We start from the raw sequence: 17,103 nt of genomic DNA on the forward strand, positions 1-17,103 counted from the left end.
ATTGGCAAAAGAAGGTGCCACAGAGATTTCCTTCGCAGTGCTGCAGAGTTTCTTGTAGATGGAATCTTCAAATCTAAAATACCGTAGTTGTTTTCAACAATGAGCTCTAAACCCTGTAAGATGATTTCCATGAGAATCAAAGAGAACTGTTTAGTTAAGAAATGTTTAACAGCAGCAATACTGGTTAGGACAGAGTACAGGGAACTAATGCCCATTCTGTTTATGGCAAAGTCATACGGAAATTCCATATCATATGATTTGGGAAGAAAAACTAAACTGCGTGAACCGGATACTATAGGCTGATATTTTAACGCTGAGAAGCCTTTATGGACCTTAGGAATTCCATATAGAACAAGAAAGCTGGAGGATTCATGAGGATGAGCTTGGCTTTTTCTTCAGTTACCATTTCTTAATGCCTTTTCTGTTCCCCAACCAACTGAGATTACTTACCAATCCTTCCTTTATTATTTTTTCTTCCATGGTATTTATTTTTGTTTGTTACTTTCATTTTTTTTTTACCATTATATTGCTGTTTTGGCGACACTCCAACACTGAAGTAATAGATTCCCATCATGGAGTTACTAGCCTACCTTTTAAAAGACAGTGTCCTTCCTAGTGTTCTTCCCTGTCTTCACCCAAACCTATAGACAGGTAGGTTTACGTAGAGATCGGAGACATGTCCCCAACCAGGAATGGAAAGGAATAGGACAACACCTTTAGTGTAGCATAGGAAGGTTTCCCCAGGGGGCTTTAAAACAGCAATGCAGACAATTCAGAAATGGATTATATAAAAGTATTTTATTGGAAACACATAGGGTCAATAGTAAGTTGCCGTGACATACAGTATATGTTATCTGGTTAGGGGATAACAAACACATTTCACATTTACAGAAAGCAAACACAAAGTTACAGCATCACATATCATTGGTCTGTTGTGGCGATGCCCCGAAGCGTTTTTGACCCATGTGGTCTTCTACAGGGGGTAGGTTTGCTATAAAGAAATATATTTAGTATCTCAAAAGGAGATAATCCAACATGTATTCATTTATATATTTTCAAGGTATAGTTACCACTGAAAGGTGAAAAGAGAGAACTCCTGACCAGAAATTTGAAACCGTTGGATGAGTCCCGAGGGTCCATACCCCATTCGTGTCCCAAAGGCGGGTAGGATCAACCGATGCGACTTGCAAGCAGTCACGCTGAGGAAACCCTCAGAGGGTAAGGGAGGCCAACACCTGCAGCAAATTCCCAATTAAATCAGTGCATCAAGAGGGGATTCCAAAAAGTCCTAACTTATTACAAAATGTCAGATGGATTCCAATTGTTCATTAATATCTGGAACACCAAATGCCAAACAGATTCCATATGTTTGTTGGGTATTAAGATGGTCATATATTGTTATAGTAATTAGTTTGTATTAATTGGATAAAGTGTAGATGTGTTGTTCTCACAATAGTATGGTGTTGTGTGAAAGGGGAAAAAAAATGTGATGTGAAGGGTATGAGATGAGTGGATGTGTTATGTGAGGATAGATGGGGAAGAGGAATGGAGTGAGTGCAAAGTGAAATAAACAAGGGGACAAAAATATGTGAGGCGTGAGTGGTGGTGTGAGAGGTGAAGGGTGCTGGAACCTACAGAGTACGAAGTGAGATTTTTCGGGGTGTGCAGCTGCTGTACCTCTCCTGTATGTGTCGTTCCTTTCTTTAGGACAACACCTTTAAACAATCATCCAGCCTTACAAAAGCTCACTCTCTAGATAAAGATGAAGTAAGATGAATTCAGTGCTTCTCATTCTTTAATAACTGGTGGGGCCAGCTTCAGGTGGGTTCCAGGTGCTAATCAATAGGGATGAGCCGAACACCCCCCAGTTCGGTTCGCATTCAGAACATGCGAAGACCGTTAAAATCTATGGAACTCGAACATGAGAAATCAAAAGTGTGAATTTTAAAGGCTAATATGCAAGTTATTGTCCTAAAAAGCATTTGGGGACCCGGGTCCTGCCCCAGGGGACATGTATCAATTCAAAAGAAAGTTTTAAAAATGGCCGTTTTTCCGGGAGCAGTGATTTTAATAATGCTTAAAGTGAGAAAATAAAAGTGAAATATTCCTTTAAATATCGTACCTGGGGGTGTCTATAGTATGCCTGTAAAGTGGCGCGTGTTTCCCGTGTTTAGAACAGTCCCTGCACAAAATGGCATTTCTAAAGGAATAAAAGTAATTTAAAACTGCTTGCGGCTGTAATGTAATGTCGGGTCCCGGCAATATGGATGAAAATAATTGAGAAAAATGGCATGGGTAACCCCCCAGTCCATTACCAGGCCCTTTGGGTGTTGTATGGATATTAAGGGGAACCCCGCACCCAAATAAAAAAAAAGAAAAGGCGTGGGGCCCCCAGGCCCTATATACTCTAAACAGAAGTATACAGGTGGTCCCCGGGTTACAAACAAGATAGGGACTGTAGGTTTGCTCTTAAGTTGAATCTGTTTGTAATTTGGAACAGGTACATTTTTTAAGTGTAGCTCCAGCCAAAAAATCTATTTTTAAGCTTTTTGGCAGGGCTTTTTTTCAGCTGGAACTTGGTGGAACTCAGTTCCACCACCTCTGACTCAGGCCCTCTGCTCACCACTATTACCTGAAAACACAAAAGTCCAGCTTCTATGCTTACAAGTGATAGCTTGTTCCCCAACAGCTCCCACAGATCAGATCTCCTGAGTGCCTCCCACTAAGTGGGATGGGGACAAGGGAGATGCAGGTGCCTGGGGTGCAGTACAAATACTAATATCACCACTGGATGATCTCCCCACAAGTGAGAGAGGAGGAGCCAACTACAGTATGTGGGGAGGTACTAGAGCCGACTGGGTGCTTCAGCTTAATACAGCAACATAAATAAGACACGTAGAAGATGGTGGAGATGGGGAGAAGATGGGGGCAGTCAAGGGGGGTTGCATGCAGAGGTAAGAACTGAAGAGAGGATTGGAAAGTTCCCCAGGGGGGCTTTTAAGTGGCATAATAGTGTATGGATCATATAATAAGAGTATATTAAAATCATTTATTAATACAAACAGTAACATACAGACTAATCATCAATTATGCAGAAGAATATGTACTCTGGTTACAGGCATGTCTCAAAGAGTGTTATATCTAGGTATAGAAAATACAGTATGTAGCAATAACTCAGGGTGGAGCTGCTGGTTTAAGCGGGTCTGTTACCTTCACTCTGCTTCCCTCTGTTTCACCGGCACCGGGTCTAGGGTTCCGTTGAGTTTACCTCTGGACGATACACGCACCAACACTGGAGTACGTTTTCAATGCTTTATTAAACACTTGACTTAGGAAATAGCAGGAAAGAGACGAAAGGGAAACTGCAGAAGAAACTCAAACATCTTCCTTTAGGGTTCTTTTAACAAATGTTCGGGTAGAATTCAGATATTGTATGGAATGCGCTCCCCTCATGGGACACACTCCTTGCTCGTCTGGATAGGCCTCTCTCACCAGCCTAGCAGCCAGCACGCAGCACGAATCAAAGTCTCTGCCACAGATTTGCTTGGGAACAAAATCCGTACGATCCTCTGCCACAGGATGTATCAGATTTTCTGTAATGAATGTCAGTCACAGTGCCTGAACCTTTAAGCCAACCCGGCAACACTATGCTGTATAGTTAATTTCGGATGCGTCCTCCAACCGAGTCACCAGGCCCCTCTATAGACCAGCACGCTGCGTGATCCCTCCAAGATAGGTCCTCCACTGGGATCTCCTCGGTTGTCCAGCTTCGTCACACAGGACCAACAGCTCAGGACCATTCCTCGGCCGTGGTGGTAGGCCCCAGACAAGCCTCTGGACCCATGTCTGCGCCGTAGTATCGTGGGCCTCCAGAATGGAGGACCACGAGGTAGCTCCTTAACGCATACCTGTCGGCCAGGAGGGCCAGCAGGTGGCTGAAAAACGAACCCCAAAATATGGCGTCTGTCCCATAAATACCCTCGCCCAGAATGCAACTCGGAGGACCACCTCCACCGAGTTGTCTCCGGGACAGAAGAGCATCTATACGCTTCAACACGTTGCCTTTCCAAGACTAAGCAGTGATAACAGCGACACCCACCGGTCAGCATGGAAACACACACAACGTCAGCCAAGCTGGAACAGAGGCAAACCTAACCTTCCTAACGAACAAGTTACTAAATTTTCCTAACGTGCGGTAGATTGCAAATCTACCAGAGCTACATACTCCCCCCACTACAATAGACGTTGTCCCCAACGTCTGTCCAAAAAAACAGTGACAATAACTCCCAAGCCTGAGAGTAGCATTTGAGTTTCTTATAACTTTGGATAGACAGAGAGAGAGAAAAGGACAGTGAAAGACACTATAAGACTTATATCTAAAAAACATTATGTTTACATCCGCAAACAAAACCACAGTATGATTGTACACAACCTCATAATCTAACTAGCTGAAAAGCCTCCCAGCTTAATATATGATCCGATGATCCCTGAAAAGAAAACATAGTTAAACACACATATATACATCCTACACAACATTAGGAGCAAAGCCTCATTTAAAAATGAAACTCTCTTCCTATAACCTATATCAAAAAAAAATATTCTTTAGGAGTCAATCCCTATATAAAATTCTTCTTCTCCCTTTTTTTTTTTATGAAACAAAATCCAGCTAGCAAACGGAAGTCCTTGGATTTAAACACTGAACAGAATATGTAGATCTTGACCACGCAGATCTCTTTACCCTGACGCTAACTAGCTAAATAACTTCAAAGTCCTTTTGTCCATAGTTACCAGTAAAACCCGGGATCTGGCAAAGTCAGTGTCTTTCCCTCTTTATCCACTGTGGTAATAAAATACACAACATTGTCCTTTCCCGTCCTGCAAATTACCACTTTGTCAGCATAGATGTGCCGACCGAAATTCCAATGTTCAAAGCATCCGTTAAAACTTTCATTCATCTTAACAGAACATCCAATCTTTCTGAAGGGCTTAGGTACAGACAAATGGTCCCAAACAGCTTCACTGTACCAAAGTTCCCGATTAGCTTCAATCTCCTGCATGATATCCCGGGGCACATAGGGGAACTCCAAACCATACTCCGCCGCCACACGCTTGTTCAATTTCCTCTGTAAGCGCGAAAGTTTTGGCAAAGATCTGTCTCTCCCCATACCAGGCGGTATATAGGAATTCAATGATTTGCTCACCATAGACCCAGCCGGTGTCTGTAGTGAACTAACAAGTTTTGGCAAAGTCCCATCAATAGTACTGTGTGGCTCCACACAGGGTGATGTCTTCCCAGAACTCAGGGCTGTCCATTCAGGGAAAGTCATAGTGGAAGCAACATCCTCACTTTGTGACCACAATAACTCTTGTGACATAGTCTCAAATAGGTCATCATCACCGGAAAGATCCGACACGGATTCTATTTCCGAATCTCCCAACTCTTCCGCTGGCAAATATTTATTTACAGTCCCGGACACATTCCCCAACAGTGGCTTACCCGTTTCTGGCGTGGACTCTGGTAGCTCCGGTTCAGGTAACCTCTGGGGTAGGCCTCGACCACGGCCGCGGAAAACCTTTACATAGCCCACCTTCCTTTGAGTAGGCACAACAGGAGTAGGCGTAGTGGACGCAGAAACCAAAGTAATGTCCCCTGATGAGACAAAAGCAGCAGTGTCTCCTTCTGGAACATTGTCAGTGAAAACAGGCAAAGTAGCGGCCTGTCGCTCTCTCTCTGTAGCAATAGCAGCTTCTACTGTGGCGATACCTGTTGCCCAATTCATCCAATAAGCACGGGGCGACATGGTAAGCTGCTCCACCACAAACAAGTACTCTTCACATTGCGGACATTGGCCAAATGGACGAAGATGCACGGCCAATCCCTCGCATCGATGGCAGATCATGCCCAATCCCTCAGCATCCCCTGAGGTATACAGGACAAACCTCCCCTGTGGTTTCAACCGAACTCCAGTATCCGTAAGCAGAGTTCCACATAGCACAGTATTCATCACGGTGCTTGTAGGGAACACTCTCGGTCCCACAACTGGCTGCATCGCCGGAAAAGACATGGCCACACTCTAATCTTCTTAGCACGATCACGAGGCTTCTCTTTTCCTCTGGCGCCAAACACATACCCGCGTCCCGCGCGGTAGCAAGTAGGGTAACTCCTCCCACTTGTTCTTCTAGTCACATAGCTCTCGGGCCTTTACTGGCGCCCGCCCTCTACGCACTCAGAAATAAAGTCCTGCAGTTTTACCTTTCCTTTTCCTGAAAGATTATCTTCTTTTCTTTTTTTAAGTCCAGCTATCTCCGTAAACTCCCGGTAAAACACTCCACTGGGTTGCGAGTATTGATGGTCAACAAATCCCGGACGACGCCTCCACATGTAGCAATAACTCAGGGTGGAGCTGCTGGTTTAAGCGGGTCTGTTACCTTCACTCTGCTTCCCTCTGTTTCACCGGCACCGGGTCTAGGGTTCCGTTGGGTTTACCTCTGGACGATACACGCACCAAAACTGGAGTACGTTTTCAATGCTTTATTAAACACTTGACTTAGGAAATAGCAGGAAAGAGACGAAAGGGAAACTGCAGAAGAAACTCAAACATCTTCCTTTAGGGTTCTTTAAACAAATGTTCGGGTAGAATTCAGATATTGTATGGAATGCGCTCCCCTCATGGGACACACTCCTTGCTCGTCTGGATAGGCCTCTCTCACCAGCCTAGCAGCCAGCACGCAGCACGAATCAAAGTCTCTGCCACAGATTTGCTTGGGAACAAAATCCGTACGATCCTCTGCCACAGGATGTATCAGATTTTCTGTAATGAATGTCAGTCACAGTGCCTGAACCTTTAAGCCAACCCGGCAACACTATGCTGTATAGTTAATTTCGGATGCGTCCTCCAACCGAGTCACCAGGCCCCTCTATAGACCAGCACGCTGCGCGATCCCTCCAAGATAGGTCCTCCCCTGGGATCTCCTCGGTTGTCCAGCTTCGTCACACAGGACCAACAGCTCAGGACCATTCCTCGGCCGTGGTGGTAGGCCCCAGACAAGCCTCTGGACCCATGTCTGCGCCGTAGTATCGTGGGCCTCCAGAATGGAGGACCACGAGGTAGCTCCTTAACGCATACCTGTCGGCCAGGAGGGCCAGCAGGTGGCTGAAAAACAAACCCCAAAATATGGCGTCTGTCCCATAAATAACCTCGCCCAGAATGCAACTTGGAGGACCACCTCCACCAAGTTGTCTCCGGGACAGAAGAGCATCCATACGCTTCAACACGTTGCCTTTCCAACACTAAGCAGTGATAACAGCGACACCCACCGGTCAGCATGGAAACACACACAACGTCAGCCAAGCTGGAACAGAGGCAAACCTAACCTTCCTAACGAACAAGTTACTAAATTTTCCTAACGTGCGGTAGATTGCAAATCTACCAGAGCTACATACTCCCCCCACTACAATAGACGTTGTCCCCAACGTCTGTCCAAAAAAACAGTGACAATAACTCCCAAGCCTGAGAGTAGCATTTGAGTTTCTTATAACTTTGGATAGACAGAGAGAGAGAAAAGGACAGTGAAAGACACTATAAGACTTATATCTATAAAACATTATGTTTACATCCGCAAACAAAACCACAGTATGATTGTACACAACCTCACTATCTAACTAGCTGAAAAGCCTCCCAGCTTAATATATGATCCGATGATCCCTGAAAAGAAAACATAGTTAAACACACATATATACATCCTACACAACATTAGGAGCAAAGCCTCATTTAAAAATGAAACTCTCTTCCTATAACCTATATAAAAAAAAAATATTCTTTAGGAGTCAATCCCTATATAAAATTCTTCTTCTCCCTTTTTTTTTTTTATGAAACAAAATCCAGCTAGCAAACGGAAGTCCTTGGATTTAAACACTGAACAGAATATGTAGATCTTGACCACGCAGATCTCTTTACCCTGACGCTAACTAGCTAAATAACTTCAAAGTCCTTTTGTCCATAGTTACCAGTAAAACCGGGGATCTGGCAAAGTCAGTGTCTTTCCCTCTTTATCCACTGTGGTAATAAAATACACAACATTGTCCTTTCCCGTCCTGCAAATTACCACTTTGTCAGCATAGATGTGCCGACCGAAATTCCAATGTTCAAAGCATCCGTTAAAACTTTCATTCATCTTAACAGAACATCCAATCTTTCTGAAGGGCTTAGGTACAGACAAATGGTCCCAAACAGCTTCACTGTACCAAAGTTCCCGATTAGCTTCAATCTCCTGCATGATATCCCGGGGCACATAGGGGAACTCCAAACCATACTCCGCCGCCACACGCTTGTTCAATTTCTTCTGTAAGCGGGAAAGTTTTGGCAAAGATCTGTCTCTCCCCATACCAGGCGGTATATAGGAATCCAATGATTTGCTCACCATAGACCCAGCCGGTGTCTGTAGTGAACTAACAAGTTTTGGCAAAGTCCCATCAATAGTACTGTGTGGCTCCACACAGGGTGATGTCTTCCCAGAACTCAGGGCTGTCCATTCAGGGAAAGTCATAGTGGAAGCAACATCCTCACTTTGTGACCACAATAACTCTTGTGACATAGTCTCAAATAGGTCATCATCACCGGAAAGATCCGACACGGATTCTATTTCTGAATCTCCCAACTCTTCCGCTGGCAAATATTTATTTACAGTCCCGGACACATTCCCCAACAGTGGCTTACCCGTTTCTGACGTGGACTCTGGTAGCTCCGGTTCAGGTAACCTCTGGGGTAGGCCTCGACCACGGCCGCGGGAAACCTTTACATAGCCCACCTTCCTTTGAGTAGGCACAACAGGAGTAGGCGTAGTGGACGCAGAAACCAAAGTAATGTCCCCTGATGAGACAACAGCAGCAGTGTCTCCTTCTGGAACATTGTCAGTGAAAACAGGCAAAGTAGCGGCCTGTCGCTCTCTCTCTGTAGCAATAGCAGCTTCTACTGTGGCGATACCTTTGCCCAATTCATCCAATAAGCACGGGGCGACATGGTAAGCTGCTCCACCACAAACAAGTACAGGTGTACAGGACAAACCTCCCCTGTGGTTTCAACCGAACTCCAGTATCCGTAAGCAGAGTTCCAGATAGCACAGTATTCATCACGGTGCTTGTAGGGAACACTCTCGGTCCCACAACTGGCTGCATCGCCGGAAAAGACATGGCCACACTCTAATCTTCTTAGCACGATCACGAGGCTTCTCTTTTCCTCTGGCGCCAAACACATACCCGCGTCCCGCGCGGTAGCAAGTAGGGTAACTCCTCCCACTTGTTCTTCTAGTCACATAGCTCTCGGGCCTTTACTGGCGCCCGCCCTCTACGCACTCAGAAATAAAGTCCTGCAGTTTTACCTTTCCTTTTCCTGAAAGATTATCTTCTTTTCTTTTTTTAAGTCCAGCTATCTCCGTAAACTCCCGGTAAAACACTCCACTGGGTTGCGAGTATTGATGGTCAACAAATCCCGGACGACGCCTCCACATGTAGCAATAACTCAGGGTGGAGCTGCTGGTTTAAGCGGGTCTGTTACCTTCACTCTGCTTCCCTCTGTTTCACCGGCAACGGGTCTAGGGTTCCGTTGGGTTTACCTCTGGACGATACACGCACCAAAACTGGAGTACGTTTTCAATGCTTTATTAAACACTTGACTTAGGAAATAGCAGGAAAGAGACGAAAGGGAAACTGCAGAAGAAACTCAAACATCTTCCTTTAGGGTTCTTTAAACAAATGTTCGGGTAGAATTCAGATATTGTAGAATGCAACTTCACCGAGTTGTCTCTGGGACAGAAGAGCATCCATACGCTTCAACACGTTGCCTTTCCAACACTAACCAGTGACAACAGCGACACCCACCGGTCAGCATGGAAACACACACAATGTCAGCCAAGCTGGAACAGAGGCAAACTTAACCTTCCTAACGAACAAATTACTAAATTTACCTAACGTGCGGTAGATTGCAAATCTACCAGCCCTACAAGTACATTTCAGATATTACAAATGAATTGATATCCACATGAATACCCCGACACGTTTCGACCAATGATGCGATCTTCTTCAGGGATTTGTATTCTAGTGAAACACATCAAAGAAAAGATTTTATTATTCCAACACTTTATAGCGCACTGGCATCTATGTATAAAAATGGTCTGTTAGTATAGTTACCACTTAAAAACTGGATTCCAAAAAAGTGCCACATATCCAGAGATTCCTAAGTAGAAACACTAATTCAGTGGTCCTCATTGGTCAATTCCCACCCCTCCCGACGGGTGCCAACACCAGGAGGCTTGCAAGGAGTCACACGTAATTGAAACAATGGAGGGGGAGGGGATGGAAGGCACCTGGAATATTTTCCAATAAATGGTTGAGTATTTATATTTATTCAATAGTACCGTATATACTCGAGTATAAGTCGAGTTTTTCAGCACATTTTTTTGTGCTGAAAGTGCCCCCCTCGACTTATACTCCAGTCAAGCACTTTTCTGCAGCAAAAAATTTCATTTTCTGAACCGACTTTGGGCCCCATATCTCAGGGCCACTTTGTGCTAGGAACCCCAAATTTGGTGTGCAAACCCAGTGGAACTGGGGTTCCTAGCACTAAGTGGCCCCGAGATACGGGGCCCCAAAATCGGTTCGGAAAATGTAATTCTCTGCTGCAGAAAAGTGCTTGACATTTTCTGAACCAACTTTGGGGCCACGTATCTCAGGGCCACTAGGTGCTAGGAGTTTGCACACCAAATTTGGGGTTCCTAGCACTAAGTGGCCCCGATATATGGGGCCCCAAAGTCGGTCAACTGTGTCCATCTGCAGCAATGTCATTTCTGGACCATTTGGGTTCAGAGACCCCAAATTTTGGCTGCAGCTAGGGGGCATCTAGGAACCCTTAACTACCGAGTTTGAAGTTTGGGGGACCTATGGCTGCAAATGGGCACAGTGAGGCATGCAAATGGGCACAGTGAGCCTGCAAATGGGCATTGTTGACCCTCTTTTCCACTTACAGTAGCTGTGCATTTCTCAACCTCGTCTTATACTCGGGTCACTAAGTTTTTCCCATTTTTTTGTGGTAAATTAGGGCCTCGACTTATACTTGGAACAACTTATACTCGAGTATATACGGTAATCATAATCCCCAATAGGTTCATCTCCACCTATATATCCAAATGTGTTGGTTCTTAATTAAATATATATTATATTAAAAGAATACAGTTCTATTGAGATGCAATGTGTTGTTGCTAATGTATCCTAATTATTGTGGCAATCTCATGCCAACAAAAATATCATGAGTGAAATAAATAGCGTAGTCTTAACAAATAACGTGTTAGGGTGTGATGGTTCATAAATCATAAACCATGAAAGTGAGATGGGTAGGTGCATCTGTATAGAAGTAAACAGTGAATGTGTGTGTATGGGTATGAAAAGCCTGTGTGTGGAAAAGTGATATGTGAATGTGTGAGGATGTGTGTGTGAAAAACAAATAAACAACACAAACCAGGCCAAAAGACAAAACAAAAACAAAAACAAAAAAACAAGAAAGGCAAAAAAACATGAACTGTGAAAAAATGAATAAGACTATGTGAGCAAATTATGATGTGTCCTGTGAGTGAATTAAAGTTAATGAATCATTTTTAAATAATTTTTGAATCAGTGTGATGTTGCCTAATGTGTGGTCCAACTAGGATAACCTCTTAATGGGTATATAATAAAGTAAAGGAGTGATTAACCACTTCAGCCCTGGAAGGTTTTACCCCCTTCCTGACCAGAGTACTTTTTACAATTCGGCACTGCGTCGCTTTAACTGCTAATTGCGCGGTCATGCAATGCTGTACCCAAACAAAATTTGCGTCCTTTTCTTCCCACAAATAGAGCTTTCTTTTGATGGTATTTGATCACCTCTGCCATTTTTATTTTTTGCGCTATAAACGGAAAAAGACCGAAAATTTTGAAAAAAAATGATATTTTCTTCTTTTTGTTATAAAAAAAATCCAATAAACTCAATTTTAGTCATACATTTAGGCCAAAATGTATTCGGCCACATGTCTTTGGTAAAAAAAAATGTCAATAAGCGTATATTTATTGGTTTGCGCAAAAGTTATAGCGTCTACAAACTAGGGTACATTTTCTGGAATTTACACAGCTTTTAGTTTATGACTGCCTATGTCATTTCTTGAGGTGCTAAAATGGCAGGGCAGTACAAAACCCCCCCAAATGACCCCATTTTGGAAAGTAGACACCCCAAGGAAATTGCTGAGAGGCATGTTGAGCCCATTGAATATTTATTTTTTTGTCCCAAGTGATTGAATAATGACAAAAAAAAAAAATTTACAAAAAGTTGTCACTAAATGATATATTGCTCACACAGGCCATGGGCATATGTGGAATTGCACCACAAAATACATTCAGCCGCTTCTCCTGAGTACGGGGATACCACATGTGTGGGACTTTTTGGGAGCCTAGCCGCGTACGGGGCCCTGAAAACCAAGCACCGCCTTCAGGATTTCTAAGGGCATAAATTTTTGATTTCACTCCTCACTACCTATCACAGTTTTGAAGGCCATAAAATGCCAAGATGGCACAAAAACCCCCCAAATGACCCCATTTTGGAAAGTAGACACCCTAAGCTATTTGCTGAGAGGCATGGTGAGTATTTTGCAGCTCTCATTCGTTTTTGAAAATGAAGAAGGACCAGTAAAAAAAATTTTTTTTTTCTTTTTTCAATTTTCAAAACTTTGTGACAAAAAGTGAGGTCTGCAAAATACTCACTATACCTCTCAGCAAATAGCTTGGGGTGTCTACTTTCCAAAATGGGGTCATTTGGGGGGGTTTTGTGCCACCTGGGCATTCCATGGCCTCCGAAACTGTGATAGGCAGTGAAGAGTGAAATCAAAAATTTACGCCCTTAGAAAGCCTGAAGGCGGTGCTTGGTTTTCACGGTCCCGTGCGCGGCTAGGCTCCCAAAAAGTCCCACACATGTGGTATCCCCATACTCAGGAGAAGCAACAGAATTTATTTTGGGGTGTAATTTCACATATTCCCATGGCATGTTTGAGCAATATATCATTTAGTAACAACTTTGTGCAAAAAAAAAAAAAAAAAATTTGTCTCTTTCCCGCAACTTGTGTCACAATATAAAATATTCCATGGACTCGACATGCCTCTCAGCAAATAGCTTGGGGTGTCTACTTTCCAAAATTGGGTCATTTAGGGGGGTTTTGAACTGTCTTGGCATTTTATGCACAACATTTAGAAGCTTATGTCACACATCACCCACTCTTCTAACCATTTGAAGACAAAGCCCTTTCTGACACTTTTTGATTACATTAAATAATTATTTTTTTTTGCAAGAAAATTACTTTGAACCCCCAAACATTATATATTTTTTTAAAGCAAATGCCCTACAGATTAAAATGGTGGGTGTTTCATTTTTTTTTTTCACACAGTATTTGCGCAGCGATTTTTCAAACGCATTTTTTGTGGAAAAAACACACTTTTTAAAATTTTAATGCACTAAAACACACTATATTGCCCAAATGTTTGATGAAATAAAAAAGATGATCTTAGGCCGAGTACATGGATACCAAACATGACATGCTTTAAAATTGCGCACAAACGTGCAGTGGCAACAAAATTGATACATTTTTAAAAGCCTTTACAGGTTACCACTTTAGCTTTACAGAGGAGGTCTACTGCTAAAATTACTGCCCTTGATCTGACCTTCGTGGTGATACCTCACATGCATGGTGCAATTGCTGTTTACATTTGACGCCAGACTGATGCTTGCGTTCGCCTTAGCGCGAGAGCAGGGGGGACAGGAGTGCTTTTTTTTTTTTTTTTCTTTATTATTTTTTTGCTTTTTCATCTTATTTTTAAACTGTTCCTTTCATTTTTTTTAAAATCATTTTTATTGTTATCTCAGGGAATGTAAATATCCCCTATGATAGCAATAGGTAGTGACAGGTACTCTTTTTTGAAAAAATTGGGGTCTATTAGACCCTAGATCTCTCCTCTGTCCTCAAAGCATCTGACCACACTAAGATCGGTGTGATAAAATGCTTCCCCAATTTCCCAATGGCGCTATTTACATCCGGCGAAATCTAAATCATAAAATGCTCGTAGCTTCCGGTTTCTTAGGCCATAGAGATGTTTGGAGCCACTCTGGTCTCTGATCAGCTCTATGGTCAGCTGGCTGAATCACCGGCTGCATTCTCAGGTTCCCTGTTGAGACAGGAGAGCCAGAGAAAAACACGGAAGACGGTGGGGGGGGGGCATTCCCTCCCACTGCTTGTAGAAGCAGTCTAGAGGCTAATTAGCCGCTAGGATTGCTTTTACATGAAAGCCGACCGCTGGCTGAAAAGAATGATACCAAGATGATACCTAAACCTGCAGGCATCATTCTGGTATAACCACTCAAAGTCGTGAATGTCGTACCTGAAGACAAAAAAATGGTTAACAATAAAGCACAGTAAACAGTAAAGTATAAAAAATTGCATACCTGAAAAGCAAACATGATAAAACATAATAACAATAAAACATTGCAGAATAGAATACAGTAAAAAAGAGCAGAACAATAGAGAGAGAATAGAGAGAGAGAGAACAATAAAACGACAACTATTTTTTTTTATTTTATATTTTTTTGGTGTTTTTTTTTTTTTTACACTTTTTTTTGTAACTGTAACTTTTATAACGGTAACCGGTTCCAGGTTCGGGTCTCTCAAAATGCGATGGCATCTTGGGAGACCCTGTGAAAGTGTGCCTAGTCTGTGCAATGCTGTACCCTACGCTAATACTCAACTAGTGAATGGCAGCGTTCAAAACATTCACCAATGCAAAGACCAGGATTGTCAGGACAGGAGGGACAATAACAGCGGGTGTCACGCTTTTATCCGCGCTTGCTGTAGACACAACATCTTTTTTGGGGGGGTTCGTTGGGTAGGGGTACTCGGGAGGACTTAAAAATGCCTCTCATGCAGCCGACTGCATTTGGTTGGGGATGTGAATGGGGGAAGTACGGGTGCTGCAGAAGTGGTGGGTTCCCAATTAGGATTGGCGAATGCAGCAGGAAGGGCACTATGGGCACGACGGGCCTGTGTTTGTCTTTTTGGTAGCAGCGGGACACTACTTGTGCTTGCCACCTCACCAGCTTGAACTGCACTTATGGGACTCGCCATGTCACCAAGTGTTACTGCAGTGCTGGTTTGACTACGACCGAGGTGTACTAGGCCGCTGGTGCTTGCCAGTTCACCAAAACGCTACAAAAAAAACTGTTAGCGATCGCAGGGATCAGGCCTGACTCTGCGAACACTGCAGTTATGCGTTTAGTGCTTTGTAAGTGACAGTGATCGAACGATACTGCACTTGGGTGGGCTGGGCTGGGCCGGGCGGAGGGGCAAAACGCAGGTGCTAGCAGGTATCTGGGCTGATCCCGCTAACACTGCGTTTTTGGGACCCCTAAACTGCTGGGGACGCTAATATAGATCTGATCGGATCAGATATTGATCCGATCAGATACTATACCACTAAGGGAGGTGTACGGTGCGTGCATGGGTGTTAGCGCTACTGGCACTAACCTGATGCTGCCTGGGGCTGGTGCTTGCCAGTTCACCAAAACGCTATCAAAAAAACTGTTAGCGATCACAGGGATCAGGCCTGACTCTGCGAACGCTGCAGTTATGCGTTTAGTGTTTTGTAAGTGACAGTGATCGATCGATACTGCACTTGGGTGGGCTGGGCTGGGCCGGGCGGAGGGGCAAAACGCAGGTGCTAGCAGGTATCTTGGCTGATCCCGCTAACACTGCGTTTTTGGGAACCCTAAACTGCTGGGGACGCTAGTATAGATCTGATCGGATCAGATATTGATGCGTTCAGATACTATACCACTAAGGGAGGCGTATGCTGCGTGCGTGGGTGTTAGCGGTACTGGCGCTAATCTGACGCTGCCTGGGGCGACGCATATCACCGCCGGGCGATCAGGGGGCTAAACCTTTATTCGGTAATAAACGGCGGGTGCCCTGACACTATAAAAAGTAAACGAACTAACCAGCGTCACCCGTAATGGTTATACGGTGATCAGTGGTGAAAGGGTTAACTAGGGGGCAATCAAGGGGTTAAAACATTTATTAGATAGTATATGGGGGTCCCTGTCGCTATAAAATGCTGACGGCGAACCTAAATATTTACGTCCCTAACTAGCGTCACCAGCGACACTAATACAGCGATCAGAAAAATGATCGCTTAGCGACACTGGTGACGGGGGGTGATCAAGGGGTTAAAACTTTATTAGGGGGGGTTAGGGGGGTACCCTAGACCTACAGGGGGCTAACAGTAACTGTCCTAACACTCTAACTGTCACAAACTGACACCATGCAGTAATCAGGAAAAAAAAACAAAACAAGAAAAAAAGCTGCTTGGTGTCAGTTTGTGACAGGGGGGGGGGTGATTGGGGGGGGGGGATCGGGGGGCGATCGGGGGGGGTGGGGGTGTTTAGTGTGCCTGGCATGTTCTACTGTGTTTGTTAGTGTTTTACACTTACTCAGATGTCTTCTCTCCTCGGCGCCGGAACGGAAACTGCCGAGCCGAGGAGAGATGACATCACATCCTCTGCCTCTGTGTACAATACAGAGGCAGAGGATGTTTCTCATTGGCTGGGAGCGATCGCGAAGGAAGGCAATCGCGTACCAGGTACGTGATTTTGCCTGCCCGTGCCATTCTGCTCACGTATATAGGCGTGAGGCGGTCGGCAAGTGGTTAAAAGAACTTCAATGCTCAATTAACAATTATCGAGAGTGCACTTGAATTGTGTGCACTGATACGTAGGTTAGTCTAGTATACTGGATATTGTACTTACATTTAGTCTGAGTCCTTCCAATGTATATGTGTGGGGAGGTAGCCTGGGATCCCATCGAGATCCCCAGGAAGTAGGGTGCTTAAGTAGTATCTAAGCTAATTGATGACGGGTGTCGTTCCAAACACTCCACCCCCTCCCTGTTCCCACCGCCGCTGGCGGTCATCGTGTGGCTCCCTCGGCGTTCTTGTGAGCCGAGGCTCCGGCCATTGCCGTCTCCACTGTTGTAATCACCTGACGTCAC

The 17,103-nt window shown here is 44.2% G+C and overlaps 1 long non-coding RNA gene across 1 annotated transcript; it reads right to left on the reverse strand.

The window, feature by feature from the left end:
- Nucleotides 1-284: 284 nt before the first annotated feature.
- LOC141139459 (uncharacterized) lies at nucleotides 285-17,103 on the reverse strand. Its single transcript, XR_012243762.1, has 3 exons — nucleotides 16,863-17,103; nucleotides 1,071-1,235; nucleotides 285-991 (listed from the first exon to the last, which is right to left on the reverse strand). It is a non-coding gene; the product is annotated as an uncharacterized lncRNA (long non-coding RNA).

This window comes from Aquarana catesbeiana, linkage group LG04 (assembly GCF_042186555.1).
Source record: "Aquarana catesbeiana isolate 2022-GZ linkage group LG04, ASM4218655v1, whole genome shotgun sequence".
In the NCBI taxonomy this organism is placed as follows: Eukaryota; Metazoa; Chordata; class Amphibia; order Anura; family Ranidae; genus Aquarana; species Aquarana catesbeiana.